At 46.2% G+C, this 13,679-nt stretch overlaps 1 protein-coding gene across 3 annotated transcripts in view; it reads right to left on the bottom strand.

Annotated features, from left to right (window-relative positions):
- The window catches only part of MAP3K13 (mitogen-activated protein kinase kinase kinase 13), a 191,839-nt gene that overhangs the window by 143,771 nt on the left and 34,389 nt on the right, over positions 1-13,679 (bottom strand). The window contains exon 1 of one of the 3 annotated variants that reach the window (XM_027875295.1): positions 4,998-5,277. The exons of 1 other annotated variant lie outside the window; for it this stretch is intronic. The gene's annotated coding sequence lies outside the window, so the exon portion shown is untranslated. Of the gene's footprint in view, positions 1-322; positions 354-4,997; positions 5,278-13,679 lie in introns of those variants that run through there. One more of the 3 variants, XM_027875299.1, reaches the window with a different exon arrangement.

Here is a 13,679-nt window from a genome sequence, read left to right as displayed (position 1 = left end):
CACCAAAACCCAAAGAGATTCCCTCCACTTCAGCAATTATGCAATGTCCCTTCTCTCTGGAATAATATCCTCTCATTCCAAGTCTCAGACTTTGATTTTCTAGGAAGATGACCAAGAGAAATGGTCTCAGAATAATCAACCTTCCAGAAACCCTCCCCCAAAAGCACAACAGACATTGGTAAACAGAGAAACAATAGCACAGACCAAGAAGAAAAGCTTAAAAAGCAATGTCTTTAAACAAACACAGAAGTATCCGTTCCAAATTCTGGGCTAGTAACTTAGCCCCGAGGATCTGGACAAATCCACTGGAGAAAGTACTCACAGAAGCTGAGACTTCAGTGCCAGCTGACAGCTCTCAATAAGTAGTAATGACTTGGTCATTACATTACATTAGCAGTAGTGACTGAGGCAACAGGACAAGCTCCAGGGAAAATCAGATTCTGCTCCTCATGCTATAGCGGAGGGGTTCCTAGGGTACCCTCTGGAAGGGGCCACCCTTGTGCCTCCATCCCTTCAAAGGAGAGGCCGAAGGACCCTGAGTGGGGAACGATGCATATGTGACCAACTCAGGCTGTTTTGTTGATGAAGTCAGAGGGCTTTTGAAGACCCGAAGGGAGGGCCAGCAGGCCATGGTGGAAGAAGGCCAACTTTGGAGCCCAGAAACAAGTACTCTATGTACCATGAAGACCTAGGTTTAAGCCCTATCTCTGAGACGCACTGACTGTGTGATCTTGGTCAATTCTGTATTTTGCAGACAACCCAGACTCTGGAGCTGGGGTAGGGAACAGAATCTAAGGAAGATGGCAGATCTCAAGCCAGCAATTATCAGCTGTCCCCAAAGCCTAGTTGAGTAGTGGGTGAGCCAAGGTTGAAGAGAGAGTTTTCTCTCCCTACGCTTCCCCTGCCTTAACTCCATGACCAGAACAGGCTACTAAGCAGACAGCACTGCTCTGTTAGGATCTGGTCTGGCTTCTGTGAGTCCAAGGACAAGAGTGAAAGAAAGAAAAGCAACAGAATTCACTTTTAGATGGGGGGGGGGGGGTGTGGGAAAAGGAACAGACACCTTCCCTGCCTCCATGAGAACCTATTTACCCTTTTTGTCTCTGGATCATCTTGAACTCCCTACGTCTTATCAGCACAATGAGCCATGCATCTCAAGGGTAAGTGTCCCTCAGGCGCTTGCAAAGGCCCCCTCCTGCGGATGGGGAGCTCATCTCTCCCACATGGATGAAGTCACTGTCTGTTATCTCTCCCCTCCACCTCCAGAAAGAAAAAAGGACTTGAAATTATGTGTCAACAAAGTCTCCCAGCTGGAGCTCCAAAAGCTGGTGAAACAGGCAACAATGTAACCAGGGCACGGTTAAAAATCAAACCCAAAAGTAAATGAGATAAAAGTCTTGTGAGAACAGCAAGACATAAACAGAGACTTGCATCAGGGGTTTCAGATTGCTGAAACAGGAAAGCCCCGCTGGGGAAGCAGCTTGGGGCCACAGCTGGACTACCCATGACCCTGAGAAGGGAGTTCAAGGTTTATTTTCATTAATAAACAACAATCCACATGGCCCAGGGGTAGAGGCCTGGCCTGGAAGTCGAGAAGGAGAAGATCTAGGTTTAAGTGCGGCCCAGTGTACTTCAAGCTGGGTGACTGGGGGAGCCAGGGGAACCTCTCAGAGCCCCCAGAAAATTCTTAAAGACCTGTACCAACCCACTGGCTGAACTTCCATCTGCACCGGGGGTGGCTCGTTTTCCAAGCCCATTTGCACTGGCACACTCTGAGTTCCCTACCTTGAGAGCTCCCCACACGGATGAAAGGACCGTCCCTTCCTCGTGGTAGAAAAACAATTGTGCTTTAAAATGCTTTGATGTGAAACTAGGCAAAACAACAAAGCCAAAGGAAAGAACAAGTCGAGTCCTTGAACTTCGGATCACTGCAGTCACCAATCACCAGACAGACAGAACTTGCCTCCTTCCATCAGAGAGGCCCACATGATAGATATGCCACTGGACGCAGCCACTGCATGGGTCTGTTTTGATGAACTCGATATATTTGTTAAAAAGGACGGTTTGACGGGGGGGGGGGGGAGGGGGGGGGGGGATCACAACGATGTAATAAAAAAGCACCCAAAGGATGCCTATTTTTTAAAAATGAAAGAATAAAAACTTGGTAGTACATATAAGGTTTGGCAATTAAGAGATGATTGGTGACCACTGGAGAGGGTAGTTTGGGTGGAATGATGATGAGGTCAGGAGCCGAATTGGGAGAGTCAGCGAGTGAGTGATTAGAAGAAGAGGGAGAGGAGAGAATGTGGAGGCTCCTACAAAGGCAGATAAGATGTGGGAGGGCTATGTCCACTAGCGGAACCGTGAAGAATTTTGAGCGAACCTTAGAGGAAGACTTGGGATGGAGGTAAGTTCTTCCAAGAAAAAATTTAAAACCTTAAGGGCAAAACGAGGTCATAAGAACCGGAGGCAACTTTATTCTTGGCTAGAAAGAGTGAATCTTAAAAAGATGACCATTTCCCCTTCAAGTAACATATGAATGGAAGGCAATGACCACTAAAAAGCCCATGAAGTTGTTGTTATTTTTAAGCTCAATGAATGCACAGGAAAATACATCTGGAAGAAAGATGGGAGGCAAGAACAGCTATAAGATTTTATATTACCTTTCTAAAAAGGGTACTAATGGTGGATTCTCTGTGTAAGATTTAAAAATCTATTAAAAAGTGGCAATTATCAAAACTGTATGGTACTGTTTAAAAAAATTTTGGATCACTGAACTAGAACAGACATTCCAGAAATGGGTACAAACTACTATAGCAACTTACAAATCAATGAAAAGTATTCTTACTCTGGGTCAGGCACACTGAGTTAAATGCTGGAGATACAAAGACACAGTTCCTGCCCACAAGGAGCCTCTATTCTAATAATGTAGTGATGACCAAGGAGGAGTGCATAGATTGGGGAAATGAATACAAGTTACCGGATTTATAGTAGGATTGGGTCTTAAAAATCATCTAATCAAGCTCTCTCATTTTTTTTTTAATTGGGTTTTTTGGTGAGGCAATTGAGGTTAAGTGACTTGCCCAGGGTCACACAGCTAGTAAGTGTCAAGTGTCTGAGGCCACATTTGAACTCAGGTCCTCCTGACCGCAAGGCGAATGCTTTATCCACTGTGACTCCTAGCTGCCTCTCAAGCTCCCTCATTTTACACTGCAGGGGCAGCCCCTGGAATTCTGAATTCAAATCCAACCTAGGTGTGTAATCTCTGCACAAGTCACTTAGCTTCTGTTTGCCTCAGTGTCCTCACCTATAAAATGGGGATAATAACAGCACCAACTTGGCAGGGTTGTGTTGAGAATCAAGTAAAGCGCTTTGCATGGGGCCAGGCACATAGTAAGTGCTACATAAATGTAATTGTGTTATTACCTAAAAACAACAGAGGCCCCAGCACGAAGTGACTGGCCATTGGGCTGGAATTTGAATACAGATTCACTGATTGCATATTCAGTGGTCCTCCATGGTACCAAGCTCCCTCCTCTCGATAAATCAGAAGTGACACAACAATTTCCTTTTTTGCCCAGCCCTCAATTCCTTCCGTTCCCATTGGGAGGGAGCGCCCCAGGCCGAGAGCTCCCGCTCCCAGCACCAATTGGCAGCACCGGCTGCTCAGCAGCTCACAGATGGAGCTGAGCTGTCCCAGCGAACGGGAAAGGAATTCAGCCGATTTTGGTGGGAACAAATGGAGGTCAATGTGGAGGAAAACGAATCTGGGCCACGATTCAAGCCAAGCAACTGCACCCAATTCCAAATGGAGCAAAGAAATATGAAAAAAGTCTCTATTTTTAAAAGAGCTAGAGGAAAAGAGAAAATCCTATGTATCCCAACTGTGGAAAGAGGGGAGATCACCAGAGAAAAGAGAGGGAGAGAGATGGGGTCAAATGCTTTTGGTCTGGGCGTGTACTTTCATGAGTGGAGAAGCTCCTGGTGTGGAAACCCTGTCTCCTGGGGCAAAACTAACCCTTTCTAAAGAGAAATCTGGCCATTCAAGCATTCATACACCTTGACCTGGCAATTCCACTTATCCTTGGGGCACATACCCCAATAATTACCCATTAAAAAAAAACACAAAAAACAACAACCCAAAAACCAACACCCCAGGGATTTCTGCAAAGATCCACAGAGCAGCACCTTTCATCATTGCCTACAAAAAAAAAAAAAAACAAAAAAAAACCACAAACTGGGAATAAGTCAAATGCTCTCCCAAGGAATGGAGCCAGAGGCCAAGCCAGCTGGTATGTAATAATCACCCGATGGAATAGGATGAGGCTGTGAAAAAGTCCAAAGACCGCACCAGCACACGGAAAAGTGGTTATGAAATAACATGAAAACAAAAGCCAAAGATTCACGATACTCTGGTTCCAAAACCTGCACCTGCAGCTGCGGAGAGTTAGGCAAGTGGGTAAGCCACTAGCGTTTGGTGCTCATTAATTAGGTAAAGACACTCAAATCCGTCATTTAAAAAGCGAAAACTAAAACAAAATCGAATCGAACACCTAGAGGTCTCGGTCCTGCCTTTTTCCATTTGTTTTCTCCTTTGGAAAAGGAGCAACCCACAGGGGAGACCGTCAACATCTGCCTCCTAAACAAAAGCAGTTGAAAAGCCCCTGGAGAAGGGTGAGCCAGCAAGGAGCGCCAGTCAGATGGCGCTCGACTTCTGTCTGTTTCTTGGCCTTCCACTGAACGTGAAATCGTGACCAGGAATTTCATGACAGCACCACCTGTTTCAGGAGTGAGGCATTTACTGGAAAACTGACATTCTATCCACTCTTGCCTTTGTCCTCACTCTACACATGACAGTTTGGAACTTTCTTCGGCATCTCACCAGCTGACACCACTTCCCCCGGGGGAAGTCGGCCTGATTTCTGGAGAAGGCCATCCCCAGTCACTTCAGAGCAAAACCCCATGCTATTAGAATTATTATTTTAAAGGCTACTTACCTCACGGGCAAGGCGGAGTCCGGCCCCACGGCCCCAAACACCACAGAACAACGGACGCCTCTTTCCTCACAGACTAAACTTTGTTCCCTTCCCGGCAGTTTCTGGATGACTCTGGCCTTGTAAGCTACTTCCCAGTTTAGCAAGGTGGGTGGGGGCAGGTCTGTCCAAGTTAACTCCTCTGATAGCTGCTTATCAGGGACTTCTCAAAGGTCAGGCTCAATGTGTTTAAAGAGCTTTACGTGGGAAGACGATGTCAGAGAAACTCGTAAATTGCATAATCCCTGAGAGCAGGTTTGGGCTTCTGAGAGGCAGTGGTTTCTATCTGGGAATAAAAGGTGAAGAGAGAAGGAGGAACCCCAGAACTCCAGGGAGCTCACTTCCCCCCACCTCATTCCACCCCCACTCCCCTTCTAACCTTTCTTTGTATCCAGAGTGCCTTAGCACAGTGCCTGGCACCATAGCAAATGCTTATAAATGCTTGCCGATTGACTAGCTGACTGATGTACATGCCGTCACCTTGGCAGCCCCATTTTTGTGAATCATAACTTAAAAAGGCCAGAAGAATGTCATGAGTCTTCTTGCACCCCATATTCTAGTTAGCAAAATCTCTAATCTAAGGAATAAATGAGAGGGCTTCCCTTTTCTGCCCTGTGAGCTGATGCCACTACAAAATGTAGACTTCTAGGGTAGGGGAGAAAGATTGGAACCAGGCTGCCCATCCTTACCAAACAAATGCCTGTTGTACAAGCTTACTGGCTGGCAAGGACGATGCCGAATGGGTCAGAAAAGACCTCATGGAGGAGGGGGCTCTGGAGGGAGCCTGAGATTCTGAGATGCAGGTGAGGAATCATGAGGCCCCCCCCTGGGCAAAGAAAGGCCCTGGAGAGGGAAAACACAACTGTGTGTAAGTGTGAAGGACAGAGAGTTGGCCAGTTTGGATGCCAGGCAGTTAGAGAAGTCAGTCAGTTGGCTGGTTAGTCAACAAGCTTAGTGCTTACTACAAGTCAGGCACCCTGCTAAGAACTGGGGAGCCAAAGAAAGGCAAAAATAGTCCCTGCTCTCTAGGAGCCACATGCAACTAAGAGGAGAGCCATGCATTAGCCTGGAAAGGGAGGCAGGGGCCCGACTGTCCCAAGAGAGGAATGCCTACTTTGTACTAGAGAAAAAGGCAGCCCAGGGAGCTTTGGGATCAGGGATGTGGCCTGTCGGATCAGATGAGTCACTGAGAGACACTGACATTTCTACCACCTTGGACTGGCCCAGTCACGAGAGCGAGGGTGGCTACTCTCGGTGAGCACTTTGGCCAGTTCTAGGAGATGGATTCAGAAATGAGGCCCAAAAAGGAAAATGCAAAGGAATAAGCACCGTGAATTCTGAGGACCAGACAGCTCCACTGACAGAGGACAGGATCACTTATCAGAAAGCCTAAGAAAGTCAACAACCAAAAACCGAGCAATAAATGCGTTTCACAAGCTAGCCAGATGTAAGATAAAGCCGGGGGAATTGCCTGCATTCTCACAGGGTGCTGATGGAAATCAGGAAAAAGTGAAAGGCCTCCCTGGAATCACCAGCTGCCTGGGGCGAGATCTCAGCAGGTCTGAAGGAGGCTTCCTCCCTTCCCCTATACCCACCACCCTCCCAGCTGTCCTCCTTCTGTTAAGAGCACCACGGTCCTTCCCATCATCATTCCCATCCCTCCATCCCTCCAGGCTCACCACCTCAGTGCCACCTCCAACCCATGGCTTTTACTGCCTCCTTCCCCCCACCAAGTTTGGTCACGACTACTTCCTCAGGTCTCTTACACCCAGCCCGTTGTCTCAACAGATAGCACAACCATCTTTGGTCATTCCATCACCTTCTGTCACCAAGACCATTGCCACATTTCCCTGTCTCCAGCCTTTCTCCTATAGAAGCCATCCTGAACACAGCTGCCCAGGCCTGCCCCTGAGGCCAAACACACACACACACACACACACACACACACACACACACACACACACTCACCCCACTTGCCTTTTAGACACCAGACATTCCAGCCAAACTGGTCTACCTGCTGTTCTTCACAAATGACATCCCACCTCCCATTTCCAAGTCTTTGCTCAAGCTGTACCTCCTGCCTAAACACTGTCCCTCTTCACCTCCATGACTTAGAACCCCTAACTCCCCTTCCAGGCTTGGCTCCCTCGCCCTGTCCTTCAAGAGACCTTAAATATTATATTTATAATTATATAAAAATAATTTATATATATAATAATTTTATATATATAAATAATCATTCTTATTTTGTATCTGTCCCCAGTTACTTATCTGTGAACATTTTGTATTCCCCAAGTGGGTAAAATAAGCTCCGATCCCCTAGTACAGTCTGTTACATGATAGAAACTTAATAAATGATAACTGACTGACTAAAAGAGAAATATTATTTAAAATAGCAGCAAAAATTAAGTATTTGGGCATTAACTAACATATATGAGCCAACTTCAAAGACAGTTTAAAATAATTTTGTCAGAAACAAAGAAAGAACTGAACAACTCTTGGGATCTCCTCCCATGCACGGTAAAACGTCAACTTTCCAAATCCCCTACCAAAACATGTAGTCTGTCCAGACAGAACGTAAGCTGCTTGGAGGCACGCACTATTTGCATCTCTAATGCTTAGAAACTGTGCCTGACACTTTTCCCCTCCGGGACCTGGGATTTCATTGGCATAGGGAACTCCCAATCAGGAAACTCCCTCCACCAATACAGATTCCAACGCCTTACAATCTTTGTTTTTTCTTTTTGGAGGCAATGGGGTCAAGTGACTTGCCTAGGGTCACACAGCTAGCAAGTGTCTGAGGCTGGATTTGAACTCGAGTCCTCCTGACTTGAGGGTGAGTGCTGTACAAACTATGGTGCCACCTTGATGCCATCCTTACCATCTGCCCCGCAGCTCTGAGAAGGTCAGTGGCTTGTTCGGGGTTACAGTCAGTATGTGCCTGAGGAGGGACTTGAATTCAGGTCTTTCTGCTTCTGAGGCCACTTCTCCATCCATCCCTGCTAGGCTGCCATAAACGCTTGCCGATGGACTGGTCTGTTGACATTTCCAGACTCCACAGTTACGTGCTAGGGGCAGGAACTGAACCCAGGTCCTCCTGACTCTCAGGCTGGCCCTCTCGCTATTCATGACGCTGAACTGCCTCTCACCTAATCCCTTCGTCCGTGTCAGAGTATGGTAGGTTAATCGTGCCCCACTCTCCATTACCCATTGGGGGTTTCTTGGAAAAGACACTGGGGTTTATGATTTCTGCCACCTTGTACCTAGTAGGGACTTAACACTGGCTGAATAAACCGGATTCTGCTGGCTTAGACATCTGTGCTATCTCACACATTCTGTGATCACAGCTACCACCCATTATCCTCTAGCTGTGTGGAATGGGGAGGATGGAGGGAGTGGGGGGGGGGCGGGCGGGGCAGAGACTCGCTGTTCTCCAGACGTCGAGGGCCTCACCTAGCAGGGCCCTAGCCATGATTTACTTTACTCCCTACTCTCAGTAGATGCCTTTCCACATTGGGCCTCTACTCTCTGCTCCCCGGATCTTTCCTTTGGGGTGTTAGGACCACAGCCAAATCCATACTTTCTAGGCTGCTGGAAAAGGTGGGAAAGCCTACTCCCTAAGGGCTCAACTCACCATCCCTGGAATTTTCCAAACCAAAACACCCCAGGCCACCACACTCGAGATACCTAGTGGTTCCTGGAAGGTAAGCTGCCTGAGGGCAGGAACAGATGGTCTTTGCTTTTGTATTTGCATCCCTAGCCCTTAGCCATTCATTCATGCATTCAGCCCAAGAGGATAAATTTTTCACCCACTCATTCAGGAAGGAAGCTAGGAAGGAAGGAAAGGAAGGAAGGAAGGAAGGAAGGAGCCCTGCCCTCAAGGAACACATTACCTACCGAGGGAACTCAAAATGTATACAGAAAAATAAATACAAAGACATTTTTAACAAGCTTTTATTAATGCTAAGTACTAGAGACACAGAGACAAAAGGTTACGAAAGTAGTTTGAGAGGGGGCGAGGTTGGAAGGATGATCAGTCAATCAATAAGTATTTGTTAAGCACCTACTATGCACCAGGCATAGGCGGCAGCTAGGGGACTCAGTGCGGAGTCTGGAGTTGGGAAGACCTGAATTCAAATTCAGCCTCACTTACTAGCTGAGTGACCCCTGGCAAGTCTCTTAGCCCCTATTTGCCTCAGTTTCCTCATCTGTAAAATGGGGGAAAGAATAATCTCCCAGAGATGTTGTGAGGATCAAATGAGATAGTATTTATAAAAAGTGCTTTGTATGGTGCCTGACACATAGTACGTGCTACATAAATATGCCTCCCCTCCTCAGATCAGCCAAAACCTGAGGCTGAACTTGTACTTCAAAGGAGGGCCAAAGTCCTTTTAGCTACTTTTAAGCCAACTCCCATGAATGTTGTGAATCCATTTATCTCTTCTAGGCAAAAGGCTGCTCTCATTCTTATCTCATGTTGGGATGAATCTTACTCCTTGAACAGGAAGGCAAATGTCTGAAAAGGATCTCTGGGCCCCTGGAATGTATAGGTCAAGTTTATGTTCATTCTCAAAAGGGAGCAAGTTCAGGAGGAGGGCTGACTGAGAGGAATCCTGAGATTTCCTGAATGACAGGGAAGAAAGAGGAGGAGGAGGAGGAAGAGCAGCCCATCATTACATGGGCAAACAGAGCAGCAGCTAGGTGGGAATGCCCAGAAATAGACTCGAAACAAAAGCCTATCTGGAGAGAAGGGTTTGCCCAGCTGTTTGGCAAGACACCACCTGGATTACACACTGAGCGAGAGTCTCAGAGAAGGTTGTTTATCCACCTCGGCCATTTCTGGATGTGTATCACTCCCCCCAACCCCATACCTCCAGAATCAGCCCCTCCTTATGACATAAAAAGCTACCCCAAACAACAGAACAGTCCCTTGATGTGGGATGGAAGGTGTAGTTTTTTTTTTTTTTAAATCTATGAGAACAACTAAGTAGTGCAGTGGTTAGAGCACATGACCCGAGACAAAAATCTAATCTTTTTTTTTTTTTTCTTAGCCCTGTGGCCCTGGGCAAATCACTTCACCACTACTTGCCTCAGTTTCCTCATATGTAAAATGATACCTATCTCCCAGGGTTGTTTTGAGGATGGAATGAAATAATAATTATGAGGTGCTCAGCCTAGTTCCTGGTGAGTAGTAGGTGCTCCCTTCCCCCTCTTCTCCAGGGTTTAACACTTATTCAGGGTTCAGTTTCTCTTCCTTTCCATTATTGTTCTCACTGGGTTCAGTTCACTTCCAGCCTTCTCTGAATTCCTCAGTCATGGCTTCTTACCACAAAATAACATTCTATTCCATACCACCATCTGTTCAGTCATTTCCCCAATAAGTGTTAAATATTTTCATATACAGGGTGTCCCAAAAGTCTTGGCCCAGTTTTGAGCTGTTCACCCTGTAGAGAGACTCTCTTTCTGTCACTGACCTCCTTGGGGGATATGAGCAGCAGTGGGATCTCAGAATTACTGGACGAATTCACAGCACTGCTAACAGGGCATTCTTCTTCTCACAGACCCTTCGGTTAGTCGTGATCACCAACTTTCTGTCACACACACACACACACACACACACACACACACACACACACCCATCTTAAGAGGAAAGGGCAATCGTAAAAAGGAATGATTTGACCCTGATCCCAAAGTGGCAAACCCATGATGAGGACTCCTGGCACAGTGCTCTTTCCACGGTGATGATAACTGCTTTATGATATATAATGTTGTTGTTGTTCAGTCATGTCTGACTCTTTGGGACCCCACGGACTTGTCCTTAGGGCTTTCTTGGTAAAGACACTGGGGCAGTTTGCCATTTCCTTCTCCAGTTCATTTTACAGATAAGGAAATGAAGTAAATAGGGGTTCAGTGACTTGCCCAGGATCACACAGCTAGGAAGTATCTGAAGCCAAATTTGAACTCAGATCTTCCCAACTCCAAGTTAGTGCTCTATTCACTGTACCACCTAGCTGCCTCTATATGATATAATAGGATGTAATATAACGATATAATAGCTATATATAGCATCATGATAATAACAGCTTAAATTGATATGGTGCTTTAAAGTTGGCAAAGTATTTTACTTGGCATTTCATTTGATACAATAACCCAGGGAGGGAGAAGGTACTGTTGTTATCCCCATTTTACAGATGAGAAAACAGAGTCTGAAAGGGTTTCTATAACTCGCCTCAAGGTCATAAAACAGTAAGTGTCCAAGGGTGGGCTCATTTTGTTGCTCTTTGCTCAACACCGGCGCTCCCTAAGGAGGAATGCCTAACTCAATGACTAACTTGGAGATATCAAGCCAGATTTGGAATCATAGGGATGGGTCGCAGTCCAGTGGCAAAGACTAGCCGTGTGACTGCGGTTAAGTCATCTAACCTTTCCAAGCTGCAGCTTCCCCCTCTCCTTCTCCATAAGTGCTTAACTGTATTTGTTTGTTACCAGGACAGGTTCTATGGGGAGAGTCACTGGGAAGTGATTATGGCTAAGGAAAGGAAGGAAGGAAGGAAAGAAAGAAGAAAAAAGGAAGGAAGGAAAGAAGGAAGGAAGGAAGAGGAAGGGGGATGCATCAATAAAACATTGTGAAAGACCTACACCTGCAATTTATGGGATGAAGAGATAGCCATTGGCATAGCAGACCCTATAGGGAAGTGAAAATGAAAAGACCCCAGTAGGTGCCCTCGGGCCAGGGGCTGCCCGCCTTCGGTCTGATTTGGGTCCTGAGGAAGGAGTCCCTTAACAAATGCTGGCTGAGAGATCAGTTGCTTGATCTGTAAAGATGTCCTTCTACCAAGGTAGACCTGCAGACACAAACAACCTAGTAAGCAGGTCTTGGGGAGGTCAGTGCTGAAAGCAGAGTGACCTGTGCAGGGTCACCCAGCTTAGAAGTGTCTGAAGCAGGGTCTGAGCCCAGGGCTTCTGGATTCCAAGTCCAGAGCTCACTCATCCCTTCTGCCATTCTCAAGTTAATGGCAATGATCTGGATCCATCTTCCACATGGGGGCAAGCCTGACCTCATTCTGAGCTAACCCTCCCTGGTTCCTTCAATCCTCAGATCCTCAGATGTGTGAACTCAAGGCCTTCATGCTCAGGGGACCCTTTTGGTGTGTCATGCACGGATCCTGGGCAGCCTGGCTTGGTGAGCCCGACAAAGATCTTCTAAGAGCAATGTTTTGTTTTTAAAATTCACAATTGAAGGAAATGCTAAACTTTACTTGGAGGTTAGAGAAAATAAAGTGTATTTTTTCCCATTCAAGTTAAGACTCCCTAAAATCAAACTGGAGCCCTTCATCACTGAGCTCTCTTCCACTCCCCAGTCTTCTAACACCTCACTCCCCAACACATCCTCTTGGATCCAGTGACCTCCTGGCCTCCTGGTTGTTCCACCAACAAGACCCTGCATCTCTCAGCTCCAGGCATCCCAGGCCTGGGAGGCTCTCCCTCCTCCGCTCTGACTGCGACTACTGACCTTCCTGGCTTCAAGTCCCAACTAAAATCCCACCTCCTACAGGAAGCCTTCCCCAGCCTCTGCTAAGTCAAGCCAGCTTCCCTCTGGTCATTATTTCCTGTGTATTGCTTGCCTGGTACATGCTGATTTGCATGTTACCTCCTCCATTAGATTGTGAGCTCCTAGGAAGCAGAGATGGTCTTTTGCCTCTTACTGTATCCCCAGCAATTATATAGTTCCTGGCACACAGTAGGTGCTTAATAAATGTTTAATGAATGACTTGACTGATCTATCCATGGACCCCTTCGGACTCGTAGACCCCACATTAGCACCTGCAAGTTAGAAGCTCACCAACTTGTCAGTATCTTTCCTAAAACACAGTACCCGGAGCTGAACCCAGGGCCCCACATACGCTCTGAGCAGAGCAGAGGGCAGTGCAACCATCACTGCCTTCTTCCTTCTGGATACTGAGCCTCGGAAATGGACGTTTAAGAGACTAAATGTAGCCATTACTTCTTTTTTTTTTTGCCCTCATAGCACACTAAAACTTCTCTGATCTTTTCAGACAAAATGCTATTAACCTAGCTATGTTATTTTTCTAATTACTATTATTATTTCAAATAAAATCATGTCTCCATTTCATACTTGCCAAATTGATTTTAAACTCAGGTGCTTCAGGTACTTATTAGCCTGGGCAAGTCATTTAACCTCCATCTGCCTCATTTGCTTCATCTGTAAAATGAAGATAATAACAGCACCTGCCTCTCAGAGTTGTTGTGAGGATCAAATGAGATATTTATGAAGCGCTTTGCAAACCTTAGAGACTGAATATAAATACTAGCAACTATTACAGCCAACTCTTGTTCAGTGAGAATAACGACTCCTCCCTTCTCCTGGCATGGTTGCAAGTATTCAAGTTCACACTATTTGAACTTATAATTATGTAAAATATGATTTTAGTCTGCTGGAAATACGCAGTGAGAATCTGAATAGTGTGAGCACTTCTCAGGAGTAATTATTGGGACTTAGTTGTATTACTACTACTACTACTACTACTATCACCACCACCACCATCACCACTAATACTACTATTACTACTTCTACTATTACTACTACTACTGCTGTAGCCACTGTTGCTGCTGCTGCTGCTGCTG

The sequence above is a fragment of the Vombatus ursinus genome, unplaced genomic scaffold, assembly GCF_900497805.2.
Source record: "Vombatus ursinus unplaced genomic scaffold, bare-nosed wombat genome assembly UNPS02014808.1, whole genome shotgun sequence".
NCBI lineage: Eukaryota > Metazoa > Chordata > Mammalia > Diprotodontia > Vombatidae > Vombatus > Vombatus ursinus.
The sequence above is the reverse complement of the archived record's forward strand: the minus strand, read 5'-3'. Positions and strand labels throughout refer to the sequence as shown.